At 43.2% G+C, this 14,169-nt stretch overlaps 1 protein-coding gene across 1 annotated transcript in view; it reads left to right on the forward strand.

Moving 5' to 3' along the window:
* Positions 1 to 1,579: 1,579 nt before the first annotated feature.
* Positions 1,580 to 14,169, forward strand: part of chrm4a (cholinergic receptor, muscarinic 4a) — a 43,453-nt gene continuing 30,863 nt past the window's right edge. The window contains exon 1 of the mRNA XM_034096184.2: positions 1,580 to 1,678. The gene's annotated coding sequence lies outside the window, so the exon portion shown is untranslated. The remainder of the gene's footprint in view (positions 1,679 to 14,169) is intronic.

A 14,169-nucleotide genomic window follows, 5' to 3' on the forward strand; every position in this document is an offset into this window, starting at 1 on the left:
AAGGGTTTATTTAGTGAAAGAGGTGCGGGGAGTATAACCCGGCTGGAGTGGCGAGGACGTGGCGGCTGGTGACGGAAACACGGCGGTCGGAGAATGATCCTGGAGCACAAGAAGAAAACAACTATACATCCAGGTATGAGTAAATAGCTGGTACGTCCACACAGCCGCTTCAGAAGAATCTTCCACCACTTCCAACGCTTCTCTGCCCATTGACTTTGAATGGGGATGACGTCACTTTGCCTCGCTTTTCGCCGAACTGCATTGTGGGGGAGCGAAGCGAAGATTTCCAGGATGTCCAGGAGTTTTTGAGGACTGAATAAGAGCAGCCAAAACGTAAAGAAATAAAACTGAAAATGAACTTACGGTAGCAAATCACCCGGTTCTTTACGACCAGAACTATTAACGGGATACAAACCGGAGGAACCAGGCATGGAGGGAGGTGGCAGAGACAGTGGGTGAAACTTGTAGGTTTTCGCCTGTTTGGGGAGTTTATATATATATATATATATATATTGCTCGCATAAAATCCCCGGGGTTTTTTGCTTTGTATGTCGGGGGCGGGAGATTCATGTGATTGGTTGTTGGTCGCATTGCTCGCAAAAAACCCCCATGCTGTCAGACACGCCCAGCTCCAAGATTTTCAAGATTTTTGAAAAGCTGCTGTGTGGACGTACCGTAACCCGGCTGGAGTGGTGAGGATGTGGCGGCTGGTGACGGCAACACGGCGGTCGGAGAATGATCCTGGAGCACAAGAAGAAAACAGCTATACAGTAAATAGCTGGTACGTCCACACAGCAGCTTTAGACGAATCTTCCACCACTTCCAACGCTTCTCTGCCCGTTGACTTTGAATGGGGATGACATCACTTTGCCTCGCTTTTCGCCGAACTGCATTGTGGGGGAGCGAAGCGAAGATTTCCAGGATTTCCAGGATTCAAAAGTTGAGCAATGTTCAACTTTTGAAGCTGAGCTGGAAGCGCCAGCCAATCAAACACGTGTATGCAAATCTGCCAGTACAAGCGCTAGCCAATCAAACCGCGTGTAAGCAGGGAGAGCCAGACCGCAGTTAATTTCCTCATATTCCAAACGAGAAATTACGGTAGCAAATCACCCGGTTCTTTACGACCAGAACTATTAACGGGATACAAACCGGAGGAACCAGGCATGGAGGGAGGTGGCAGAGACAGTGGGTGAAACTGGTAGGTTTTCGCCTGTTTGGGGAGTTTATATATAGTTTATATATATATATATATATATATATTGCTGGCATAAAATCCCCGGGGTTTTTTGCTTTGTATGTCGGGGGCGGGAGATTCATGTGATTGGTTGTTGGTCGCGTTGCTCCCAAAAAATCCCCAAGTTGTCAGACACGCCCAGCTCCAAGATTTTCAAGATTTTTGAAAAGCTGCTGTGTGGACGTACTTGGAGTTTATACCACTTTGGTTTTACAACGATCTGGCGCAGACAGGTTGTGGAGCCTCCGTTGATATGCCGTTGTAAATGGCTTGATGGGAATCAGGTGTGTAGTCGGGGAGGGTGCACAGCTGATTGCAGCAGGTGAGTGGAGGTTGAACCGGGAGCCAGGAGTGACAGCCACCACGCCCACACAAACACAGACAGGGGAAAAGAGAAGAAACACAAAGGAGACGGCTGGAAGAGTACAGCCACCACAGAGAAAAGTAAGAATTATTTTTCGTCAGGAAAATCTCTGAACTCTGACTTTTCTCAAGATTCAATTTGTTTCCTTCAGAATTCAGAATTGTTTTAGAGTACACAAGAACATAACTTGTTATTAGGATCTTTGATCTCAACAGAACAAAAATCTGAATTTTTACTCACAATTCTAAGATTCAGAATGATGAAGTTAATCTCTGAATTTGGACATTAATCTTTCGGTTTTTACATCGTCTATAGGTTTAGGGCGGACTGGGACTAAAAACCAGCCCTGGAATCTCAGCCAGCCCAGCCCACACACATTGGTAGAGCACGCTCGTGAACTGTCAGCGGGGTGGTGGGGGTGCTCGTGAACTGTCAACGGGGAGCCGGGCGTCGACGGCCGGCTGACGACCGGCCGTTCTGTGTTTCTCCAGAACACACAGATGGCACGTCCGCCCCTGGGTTTAGGTGCAGTTCATTACATTTTAATTGTCATGACATTGTGAGCCTTTAAATGTAACTAATGTTTAAAGTTAATCTCAGAAAGTTTTGTCCATTAAAGCATTTACTGATGCTCTTTTGAAAGGACTTTATGCTTAACGTTGTTTATTGCATAGTGAATATGGTTCAGCCTTTGTTGGTCAGACAGAAAAAGACCTGAAGTGGTCGCCTTAAGATCATGATGCATTGTATTGTGCAGCTGTGTGGATGTGTGGATGTGTATGTATCAGCCCCAGATTTTGTAACTGGCACATTCCCTGTGAGCTGGCATCAAAATGGGCACAGAGGGATGTGAAGACGAAGAGGGGGGAGGGGGCGTAGAGGGCTGGGGATGCAGAGGGGCGATAGAGGAATTATGGGATAGGGGTTTGACGAGAGGCAGAGGAGGATTTACGCCAACTGTTCAAAGCTAGAGAGGACTAGCCTGGTACTCATTGTGCAAACCATGCAAATCATTCATTTAAAAAATAATTAGATCTAAAGAATCCGACACTTCCTGTAAATATATATGTGGTCCGTACTGGGACTTGACTTGGTCACAAGAGCCAAGTCCCCCCAGAATGAGCTAACACCTAGCCCCCCCCCCCCCCAATACTTTGATGTGTGTAATAACTGTAGAAAGTAGTCTGAAAGCTGACCTATATAACTGTGTTATTGTGCAGCTCAAAAACATATTGCCTTACTCGGTAGATTAAAAATGTCTAATCTAGATGTGGGGAATATTATATTGTGTATAATAACCTTGGCTGTATGCAGGCACACGGAGACAGAAGACTGAGGGTAGCTTTAGGACATGATGTGATCCTCGGAGTGTGAAGATGTAACACAGATAAGGGCAGTGCATCTGGCTCAATCTCATACTCAGAAAATAAGGAAATTGGAGGAAGTAATACATCAAAAGTGAAATCACTGTTTCCATTTGAACTACAGCTGCTGTAATTGTTAGTGCTGATGTGAATCGTAAAGCAGCACTGTAGATGTATCTTGTTAAAAGGATAGAGGATGTGAGGATATGTACAAAGTGGCTTTTTAAATACCATGGTCCTTAACCTTATCCTAAAGTGACATGTCTGGGGAACAAGTCCTATTCTTGTCAAAATGATAATTGTCCAAACTAGTGTTCAAAGTCTTTTTATGTAGACATCCGTGCACAATGTTGTTGTTGTTGTTGTTGTTTTTTTGCATCTGGAAGCTTGTTGACACCCTCCTGGTTCTTACATTTTCTTAATTGCGGGGTTTCTTTGTTTTTGTTTTTTCTTGTGCGGTGCGAGGGTCTAGAGAGTAAAGCTGTCAGTCTGAGACAAATGTATGAGTTGTGATATTGGGCTATATCAACCTGAGTAAGCAGGTGTGGACTGGAACAAATCATTTTAAACTCCATAAGCCATTTTATAAGCTCAACATGAATCCAGATGAATGACCATAGCTCTGCTGAATCATTGGTCATATCAATGTTTCAAATCTGTGATCACAGCATTAGTCAGACTGACGTCCTTGTAACTTCAGTCCAGTATGACTGAGTGACAGTTAATTGTACTTTTGGATGATATCGTGTCAACAAATAAATGTACGAAACGACCTTCTTGTCTGGACTTGGTTAATTTACCCCTAAGTAAGATTCGCTAACTGGTGCCTCAGCAGCAGTTTAACTTTTGAGTTCATTTTCAGTTTTATTTCTTTACGTTTGGCTGCTCTTATTCAGTCCTCAAAAACTCCTCATCACAAGAAAGTGAATGAACACTCGATTATCAAGAACAAGTGGTTGTTGCCTGATTCCTGTAGCCTTGTGTCCCCCTCAGAGGAAGGCTAGGGATGAGGTCCAGTGAAAGGTGCTATTGTGGTCAGTTACACGGTCTGGCACACATAAGAGAGACTGAGGGCTCCACATGTGCACTGTCCGCAATGTGCTGTAAGTGTATGTACTCTCAGAGAAATCCACTGTAGCAGGTGCTGTGGGGCAATCTGCAGCAAGTGTATGAAAAAGGCTGCTTTGAAAGACAGATACACATGTTCTGAGTGTGCCTTCACAGTGTTCCTGTCACCACAGTGCTGTTCTCTATCGTGCTCTCAGTAAATACGGTGATTTTAAATGTTGAAAAGCACGATCTGGGTCCTGTGTGTGTGCGAGAAGCTTGAAACCCCTCGGGTTCCACCTATAGGAAGGTCAAGAGTTTGATCGCCATCCTTGACCCCAAACCGCTCCCGTCGTCTCAGTATTGGATTGCATGTTAGTCGCGTTGGATAAATGACATGTAACCAATCCAAGGAAAGTTTATGAAGGCTGTGTGTGTGATGGTGCCGAGGAGATGAGATGAACTGTGTGTGTGTGTGTGTGTGTGTGTGTGTGTGTGTGTGTGTGTGTGTGTGTGTGTGTGTGTGTGTGTGTGTGTGTGTGTGTGTGTGTGTGTGTGTGTGTGTGTGTGTGTGTGTGTGTGTGGTGTGTGTGTGTGTGTGTGTGTGTGTGTGTGTGTGTGTGTGTGTGTGTGTGTGTGTGTGTGTGTGTGTGTGTGTGTGTGTGTGTGTGTGTGTGTGTGTGTGATGGTGCAGAGGAGATGAGATGAACTACATTGAAAGATATGGCTTTGACTGGAGGGGAAAACGTGTGTGTGTGTGTGTGTGTGTGTGTGTGTGTGTGTGTGTGTGTGTGTGTGTGTGTGTGTGTGTGTGTGTGTGTGTGTGTGTGTGTGTGTGTGTGTGTGTGTGTGTGTGTGTGTGTGTGTGTGTGTGTGTGTGTGTGTGTGTGTGTGTGTGTGTGTGTGTCAGTGATGGTGGCTTTTAAACTGAGTGGGCATAACACTTAGTTGCAGGGACCCTTGTGGAACTAGGTCAAAATAAAAGGTCTAGAAAGCAGCATAAAACAAGATGTACGGTGCTAGAGAGACAGACAGAAGGGAAGCTCCATTACAGCGTGAACGTGTCAAATAGAATAGCTAATATTGGTACGTCAGACACACACAGACACACACACACACACACACACACACACACACACACACACACACACACACACACACACACACACACACACACACACACACACACACACACACACACTTGCTCAAACAGAGCGCTGCTGGAACTGCACTGTGAAGTATGGATTGGCAACACTGTGATGTGCTTGGGGGGTTATAAACCTCTTTCTCTCACACACACACACACACACACACACACACACACACACACACACACACACACACACACACACACACACACACACACACACACACACACACACACACACACACACACACACATACACACACACACACACACACACCAATGGAATGACCAAAGGAGGAGGAGGAGGGGGGCAACAGATGAAGAGACAGTGTTTACAGCCAGAAAGGAGAGGGGGAGATATGGGAATGGACAGAGACAAAGACAGAGCAGATTATTGTCCACACAACCACTCACACACTTCCTCTGGCCTCAGTCAACAAAAGTACATTACATTGTATTGTTCAGTGCAAGGACAGAAGCTATTGTGAAAGCACTATCTGCACTTGACTAGCGCTTATTTTTAGAAGCAGTGGGCAGCACAAGGTCAGTGTATGCAGTCACTTGTACAGGCTGTGCCTTGCTCAAGGGCAGTTGATGTTCATTTCCTGACACAAAGAGAGAAAACCATTCACTCTCAGAGGCTTCTGTCCTTCTGAGTCTAAACACTGTAGCAGTTGTCAGTGTCCAACACACACTGTTACACGGCTTAGTTGAATTCTGATTGGTCGATTTGGACATTTCAGAGATTGTTATTATTGTCGAGAACACACTGCTGCTAAGCAAAATAATGACTGTTGCTAAGGAGGATCGAGGAAGAGAAGAAATGAGGTTAAAAGATAAAGCGTTGGACGACAGAAACTGTGAACAGACTTGGACAGTTACAGAAAACCTCGATATGCTGCCGCCATTTCATTTTCAATGAATATTGGGAGTCGAGTGGTTTGTTCATTATGTATGCGGTCGTGGGATAAGCGGGATGATGTGAAGTTGCCGGCACAGGAGTGTCTCTCTAGACTAAACCCAGTGTGCTTGGCAGTTGGTGCTGCAGTACTTTTGGGGATTATTGTCGGAGCAGTCGAGCGCTCCCCACGAGGCTCAAAGCATGTGTAATACTGCAGATGATTACTAATATTAAGAGAGAAACAGTTCAGACAACATTCAGTCATACTAACACACAAATAAGCAAATATGGTTATAGATGATGAGATTTATCGTGCTGGAATATGGTTCATGATCATGTTTGATGTTATGCTCTTTATGTGCTCTCTAACTGAAAAAGTGAAGACATTGTAGTTCTTTGTTGGAAGGAACAGTGCATCAAAAGAGAGGATTAAAAACTGTGGGTGGTCCTGAGCTTCCACAAAGTGCATTCAAACGTGCACTTTGGAGGTTTCTTGTTAATAATCAAAAGTGATAGTACCATTAGGTGTTAATTTACCAATCATTATTTCCTCCTTTGGACTAACTGAGTTCCTCTCCACTGCCTTTGTTGGCTCAGCCACGTTACCGTGATGTGTTGAAACTAATTATGAGCTGGGTCTTTGCTACAGCCCCCCCACTTTTTCCTCTGCAATTTCATATTCTATCTTTCGCTGGTTTTTCCAAACTCCCCTAACTGCCTCCATGTTCCCCTCCGTGTTGCCTCCTTCCATCTGAAGCTCTTCCACTAAAGAGGATGGGATGTGCGAGTGAGCCTGTGAGTATCTGCTTCCATATCCCAGTGTCAGTGCTGATGCTGTACTAAAATGCACAGCTTGGCACTGAAAAAGAAGATTGCATGATTAAAAAATATCATGCGATGCTGCCATCACCCCTGGAAGGAATATGTGTGTTTGACATACCGTATGTGCTTCAGTTCCCAGCAACTCTCCAATTTTAAGTATATATAATCTCCCTCTGACTGTGTGTGGTGTTCAGCTCTTGTGTTATTTGCGCACATTTAGCTGCCGCACCATCCTGTTGTGAATCCGGTTGTATATGAATCCGGTTGTATATGAATCCGGTTGTATATGAATCTGGTTGTATATGAATCCGGTTGTATATGAATCCGGTTGTGTATGAATCCGGTTGTGTATGAATCCGATCCGGTTGTATATGAATCCGGTTGTATATGAATCCGATCCGGTTGTATATGAATCCGGTTGTATATGAATCCGGTTGTATATGAATCCGGTTGTATATGAATCCGGTTGTATCCGGTTGTATATGAATCCGGTTGTATATGAATCCGGTTGTATATGAATCCGATCCGGTTGTATATGAATCCGGTTGTATATGAATCCGGTTGTATATGAATCTGGTTGTATATGAATCCGATCCTATATGAATCCGGTTGTATATGAATCTGGTTGTATATGAATCTGGTTGTATATGAATCCGGTTGTATATGAATCCGGTTGTATATGAATCCGGTTGTATCCGGTTGTATATGAATCCGGTTGTATATGAATCTGGTTGTATATGAATCTGGTTGTATATGAATCCGGTTGTATATGAATCCGGTTGTATATGAATCTGGTTGTATATGAATCCGGTTGTATATGAATCCGATCCTATATGAATCCGGTTGTATATGAATCTGGTTGTATATGAATCTGGTTGTATATGAATCCGGTTGTATATGAATCCGGTTGTATATGAATCCGGTTGTATCCGGTTGTATATGAATCCGGTTGTATATGAATCCGGTTGTATATGAATCCGATCCGGTTGTATATGAATCCGGTTGTATATGAATCCGGTTGTATATGAATCTGGTTGTATATGAATCCGATCCTATATGAATCCGGTTGTATATGAATCTGGTTGTATATGAATCTGGTTGTATATGAATCCGGTTGTATATGAATCCGGTTGTATATGAATCCGGTTGTATCCGGTTGTATATGAATCCGGTTGTATATGAATCTGGTTGTATATGAATCTGGTTGTATATGAATCCGGTTGTATATGAATCCGGTTGTATATGAATCTGGTTGTATATGAATCCGGTTGTATATGAATCCGGTTGTATATGAATCCGGTTGTAGTCCAAACTACTATGAATATGAATTACCCTTAGAGCGACTTCCTCACTCATTTGTGTTCTAAGCATTCCTCTGCTCACTTTCACGACCAAAATGTCTCGTGAAAAACCTCATACAATTCACTTTGATCCCTTAATGGCAAAGTATACTCTATAAAGCCATCTATGTATAACACTGTAAGCCACACAGCCTGTATGCGGTCTGCTGTCCGGTATCATTAGTACGTCAGTTATAATTCCCATCATTGTGTGCATGGCGTTTACTCCCCTCAGCAATACTTCCTGTTGATGCTTTGCACATAGTGTTGTTTATCGCAGCACATGGTGGTGGTGTGTGTGTGTGTGTGTCAGGCTCTGTAGTTTGATGTGTTCCATGCATGACATGAGTCCCCCATCCCGCTGGAATCGAGCACAGAAGAAGCCATGTGATTAAAGACTATCCATCCCACTTTCATGTGTGTACCTTTGTACTTTGGATTAGTGTTTAATGATTAGAGTAATGCTTTGTTTTGTAGTTCTGTAAGCCACAGTGGACCAATCATAAGGATGGAGCTATGGATGTGCAGAAGGACCTGAGGGTTTAGGGTTGCTTTGCTCTAGTCCAACACACCAACAACAACAACAACAACAACAACAACAAATTAGATTAGATTAGATTACTTTAGTGTCATTACAAAAAATGCAAGCACAGTGTAATGAAATTTAAGGATGGTCTAACCAGATTGCAAAACAGTCAGTTACATACACATTTATCAGAAGTATATACCAAAATAAATGATACAAAAATAAAGGTAAATAGATGGGAAATGTATAAATAGGAATAAATACACAGATAATAATAAATAAATACAGTGAATACAGAATTGCGCTTCAGCACAGCACACGACAACAACTAGGCAGTATGGGACAGCGTGGGGTTCATTGTCAGCCGTCTGACTGCTGAAGGGAAGAAGCTGTGCGTAGTCCTGTTGGTTCTACCCGGGAGGCTGCGGCAGCGTGTCCCAGAGCGGGCGCCACGTAGGGGGACAAACAGTGTGTGGTTGGGGTGGGAAGAGTCTCTGATGATGTTTCTTGCCCTTCGCAGGCACCGCTTTTCATAGACTGAGGCTATGGAGGTGAGGGGCATCTTGATGATGCGTTGTGCGATCTTCACCACCCTCTGCAGTGATTTCTTGTCCTTGACCGTGCAGTTACCGTACCATAGCGATATGCAGGTGGAGAGGATGCTCTCCATGGTGCAACGGTGGAAGTTTATTAGCACCTGGGAGGATAGGCGGAGTGTTGCCAGTTTCCTCAGGAAGAAGATGCGCTTGTGAGCCTTCTTGACTAGGGCTGAGGTGTTGGTGGTCCAGGAGAGGTCCTCCGAGATGTGGACTCCCAGGAACTTGAAGCTGGTGACCCGCTCAACCTCTTCTCCACTAAGATGGACTGGGGAGTGCGTGCCTTCTGAAGTCCACAATGACCTCTTTGGTCTTCTTGGTGTTGAGAGCCAGGTTGTTGTTAGCACACCACTCTGCCAGATGCTCAACCTCTTCCCTGTATGCCGTCTCGTCATTGTTGCTGACAAGCCCGACCACTGTAGTGTCGTCTGCAAACTTAACGATGGTGTTTGAGCCATGTACAGGTTTGCAGTCATGTGTGAAGAGGGAATATAGGAGGGGACTTAACACACAGCCCTGTGGGAGACCAGTGCTAAGGATGAGATTCGAGGATGTGAGCTTGCCTATTCTAACATGCTGGGGTCTGTTTGTGAGAAAGTCCAGTATCCAGTTGCAGAGGGAGGGGTCGATGCCAAGGTCACTGAGCTTGGTAATCAGTTTTGAAGGAATGATGGTGTTGAATGCCGAGCTAAAGGCAATGAACAGGAACCGTACGTATGTGTTGCTCTGATCCAGATGGTAGAGGGCAGGGTGTAGTGCTGTGGAGATGGCGTCATCCGTACTCCTGTTCCGACGATAGGCAAACTGGTAGGGGTCAAGTGTGGGTGGGAGGCATGATTTAAGCCGAGCCAGGACCAGCCTCTCGAAACACTTCATGATGGTCGATGTAAGTGCCACGGGTCGGTAGTCATTAAGGCTTGTTGGAGAGGCGTGCTTGGGAACAGGCACAATGGAGGTGTATTTGAAGCACGTGGGGACTTTTCCTTGGGCCAAGGACAGGTTAAAGATGTCAGTCAGGACCCTGGTCAGCTGCTCAGCACAAGAGCTGAGTACACGTCCGGGGATGCCATCGGGGCCAGCGGCCTTACGTGTGTTTGTCCTGCTCAGTTCAGCATGCACATCTGTGGTGGAGAGTGTGAGGGGCAGATGGTCTGCAGGGAGAGTGGCCCTAGTGGCTACCTCATGATTGACCCTGTCAAAACGAGCATACAAATAATTAAGCTCATCTGGAAGAGAGGGGTCAGTGGACGGGGGGAGGCCCGGGTGGGTTTGCAGTCTGTGATGGTCTGTAACCCCTGCCATATGCGTCGGGGGTCAGAGGTGTTAAAGTGCTCCTCAATCTTTAGCTTGTGGCAGCATTGAGCTGTAAGAGGAAGGTGACATCATCGTTCACCTCTTCCTTCCCTGGGGATACAATGGGGAGATGAGACAGAAACAGACAGAATAAGAGAAGGGGAAGCAGGGGGAGTTTTCTCAACATCCAGAAACATTCAATCGACACCAAGCCAAACTCTAACCAGCAGCTAAACAAGGCGACTGTTACACGATGTGAAACATTTAAAAGACTGTTCAATATTTAACACAGGCATCTGAATACATCAACATTGTTCATGTCATTGGCACATAAACTGTTGTGAAAAATTGCTGCCATCCCGAGATGGCAGCAATTTTCAAGATGGCCACCAATGATGGCTTGGAAATGTTTTTGCCATAAAATCATACATTTTCGACCACGTATACAGAAACCAAATTCAGATGTCAGGAAATATTCACAAGCTTCTTTTTACCAAATCTGATCATGTGTGGTAGTTGAGGTGGTGGAGATATTTTGGGGTGTAGAAGTGTATTCCTGTAGAGGTACATTGGAGACATCATGGTGTTCAGTGTCGGTAACTAATTCTGCTAAAATAAAAAACTAGAATTAGTATTAGTGGTGTTGAATTTCCCAAATTCTGTCTTATAAGATCCCCAATTTGAACATTTTGTGTTAGAAATGACACAAACAGCTCTGACAGCAGGTCATACTTTGTAACCCAGCGTTCATTAACACTTCTTCAGATCCGAAGACGCGGTAGGTTCATGAGGGATGAAACGGGGTGTATAACTTAATATAATGTCTGTTTTCAGATGAATATTTCAGTGGTGCCGCTGTGTGTCTATTGACTGCTCATGTTGCAGATATCAATGTTGCAGCAGCTCTCTGGCTCCAGCCGTGTTGTTGGAATGCTCTTTATGGATAGATGAGTGTGTGGGATGAGGGTGATGAAATCTATGGTAATGTGCCTCTCATCAGCCTGTGTTCTATATTTCATGGAGGATCTAAGTCTTCTTATTGGATGGGTGTGTCAGGAGAAGAAGAGGGCTCAGCGGTGAGAGTCAACTTCCATCATGATACGATATTATATTAATTATTTGGACAACAAAACGATATTTGTTATATCATATATAAAACGTAGGTCTTGTCCAACAGGATTTTTATTAAATTCAACATCATAGTGCCTACAATTGATTTGATGATGTTGAAAAATGCGATTTAAAAAAGTAATGGGCTCAGGTATTTAAGAACAAACGTCCTGTTCACTATAAAGTGACACGTTTCTCACCTAAGAGTACAAATGTTGTCAGTCAGTTAAGATAAGCATGGATTCTTTTACTTTCTAAAGTTACAATAGAAGATGTTGTTTTAGAATTTCCTGACAGTCTGACATTCCTCCTCGTATTGCTTCAGAGTCCTTGACCCGCTATTGACCTGTCTTTTATCATTTTGGTACAAAAAAATTGTAAAGGTTTGAAAGGGAAATTTAATTTATAAAATATTTTATAATACATTTGACCACATTGTGTGAACAAACTATATAAACTGTTCAGGACATGTATTTAACTACTTCTACAACCAAGATTCATCTAACAAGAGTCATGTATTTCCACATTAAGTCACTGCTGCCAGTGCATTTCAATACAATGCAAACAGCACTGACAAGTATACACACTCAGTAGGCGATATGTACACGTTCTTTTCAGTTTCTATAACTCACAATTATCCATCAATTATTTAAGAGATTATTAATTGATGACATTAAAACACTGTGTGTATAATGACTAGAGAATGATATGAATAAAAGACACTGTCTCCAGCTCCACTTGGCACACATGAGCGATGCATAATGAATGGAGATGGTCTAGTTTTAGGATACTCATTATCTCTCACAGGGCTCCTAGTGTCATTCTGACCCTCAAATAAAATCCTTAATCGATTTTATAACTTTACATTTGTGTTATATGTAAAGAACATTTCTTCTAAGCCAACCAGGTATACTAGTTGTAGTCTCTTTTTGAAATCATTATGTTAACCTTGAGAGCATGGAAATCAAAGCCCCATGGTGCCTCTCAGCCACGCTGCTGCTGCGGCTTTAGAGCCTTCGATGAAGTTGTTGGGGGGGGGGGCATACATAAAACACTCTGATAATGTGTCAGCCTCTCAGTACGGTACTTCTGCCTCTCAATTCTGCTTTTCAAAAAACTGCTCATGTGGCTCTCAGGAAGTAACTGGAAAGATCAGCATGTTGAACAGTGTAAAAACGTGCAGTGTTGCATTTCTGACTGGGTGTTGTTGTCTCAACTCACACACCGCGAGCTAACTAGCTAGCTAGCTTAAATGATTAAACAAATCATTACAGACTGCTCAATTAACCCCTACAAAATCAAAAGAGGCCAGTACATGAATTTGTTCACCGGAGTAACCACAATCATGGACGGATGCACAACTTTTGCTACGTAGCCAAGATGGCAAATGTTGAGAGCATTTAGAAATACACTTTTGTAGTTATGGACAAAAAACAGCAAATGTATGCATAGAATAAGCTTATTGAGACACAGCATAATGGTGACTGATACCGGTCTACATGCTATCAATATTAGATTGTAGTTTCATTGGAGTGTATCCTGGTGGCTTTTTGAAGTGTATTCTGAACGTCTTTATAACGTAGTGATGCAGTAGATAAGGTTTCAACTGCTCTGAATATATCGTAGTCAGAGAGCAGAGTGTTGCGCTCTACAGAGACAGGATACACATACATGATTCAAACACTGCAGATATGTTACATACATGTTTAAAGAAGCGCACTCCGCTCACTCTCCCCCGCTGCCTTGGTATGGTCTAACCGCAGGGACTCATACGTGCATCCATGTGTTTGATGGTACTGTTCTGGTACTTTACTGTATGTGTGTATCATGCAATATGTATGACCTTGTGTTGTAGCATTGCGTAAATGTATTTGACGAGGCATGCATGTACATGCAATATGAAAGACAACACATTATAATGAATCCTTATTGACTCTGGCTTCATTAGCTCGGCCCTCCTGAATTGACAAACAATAGATTAGGCTGCATGAAGACTAATTGCATTGTGCTGCATGATACCGTATGTATCTGACAGCTGAAGTTGCTAGCTAATTAAAAAGAAGAAAAATGTACATTCATACGTTTTTTTAAAGATGTATTGAAAAATGACAGCTTCTGGAATATAACGATTTAGCTTTGTCTTTGAATGTGTCATTATTCTTTCTGCATTAGCATACACGTTGTAAATATTCCAATGTGTAATTCTTTATTTGAATAGCCTTTTTTATAAGAGAACAACTGAAATGTGAGTGATCCACTACTTTCTATTTGTGTGAACATTAAGATCACATTAAACAGTTTTACAATTTAGATGATTGCCTGTTCTTCTATTTGATGGCTGGATTAGTTGGATTAGTTGGTGGTAAAGATGCTTGAATATTCTACTTAGTATACTGAAGCTTGCTCAACAATACTTGAAACAAGT

The sequence above is a fragment of the Pseudochaenichthys georgianus genome, chromosome 2, assembly GCF_902827115.2.
Source record: "Pseudochaenichthys georgianus chromosome 2, fPseGeo1.2, whole genome shotgun sequence".
NCBI classification, from domain to species: Eukaryota; Metazoa; Chordata; class Actinopteri; order Perciformes; family Channichthyidae; genus Pseudochaenichthys; species Pseudochaenichthys georgianus.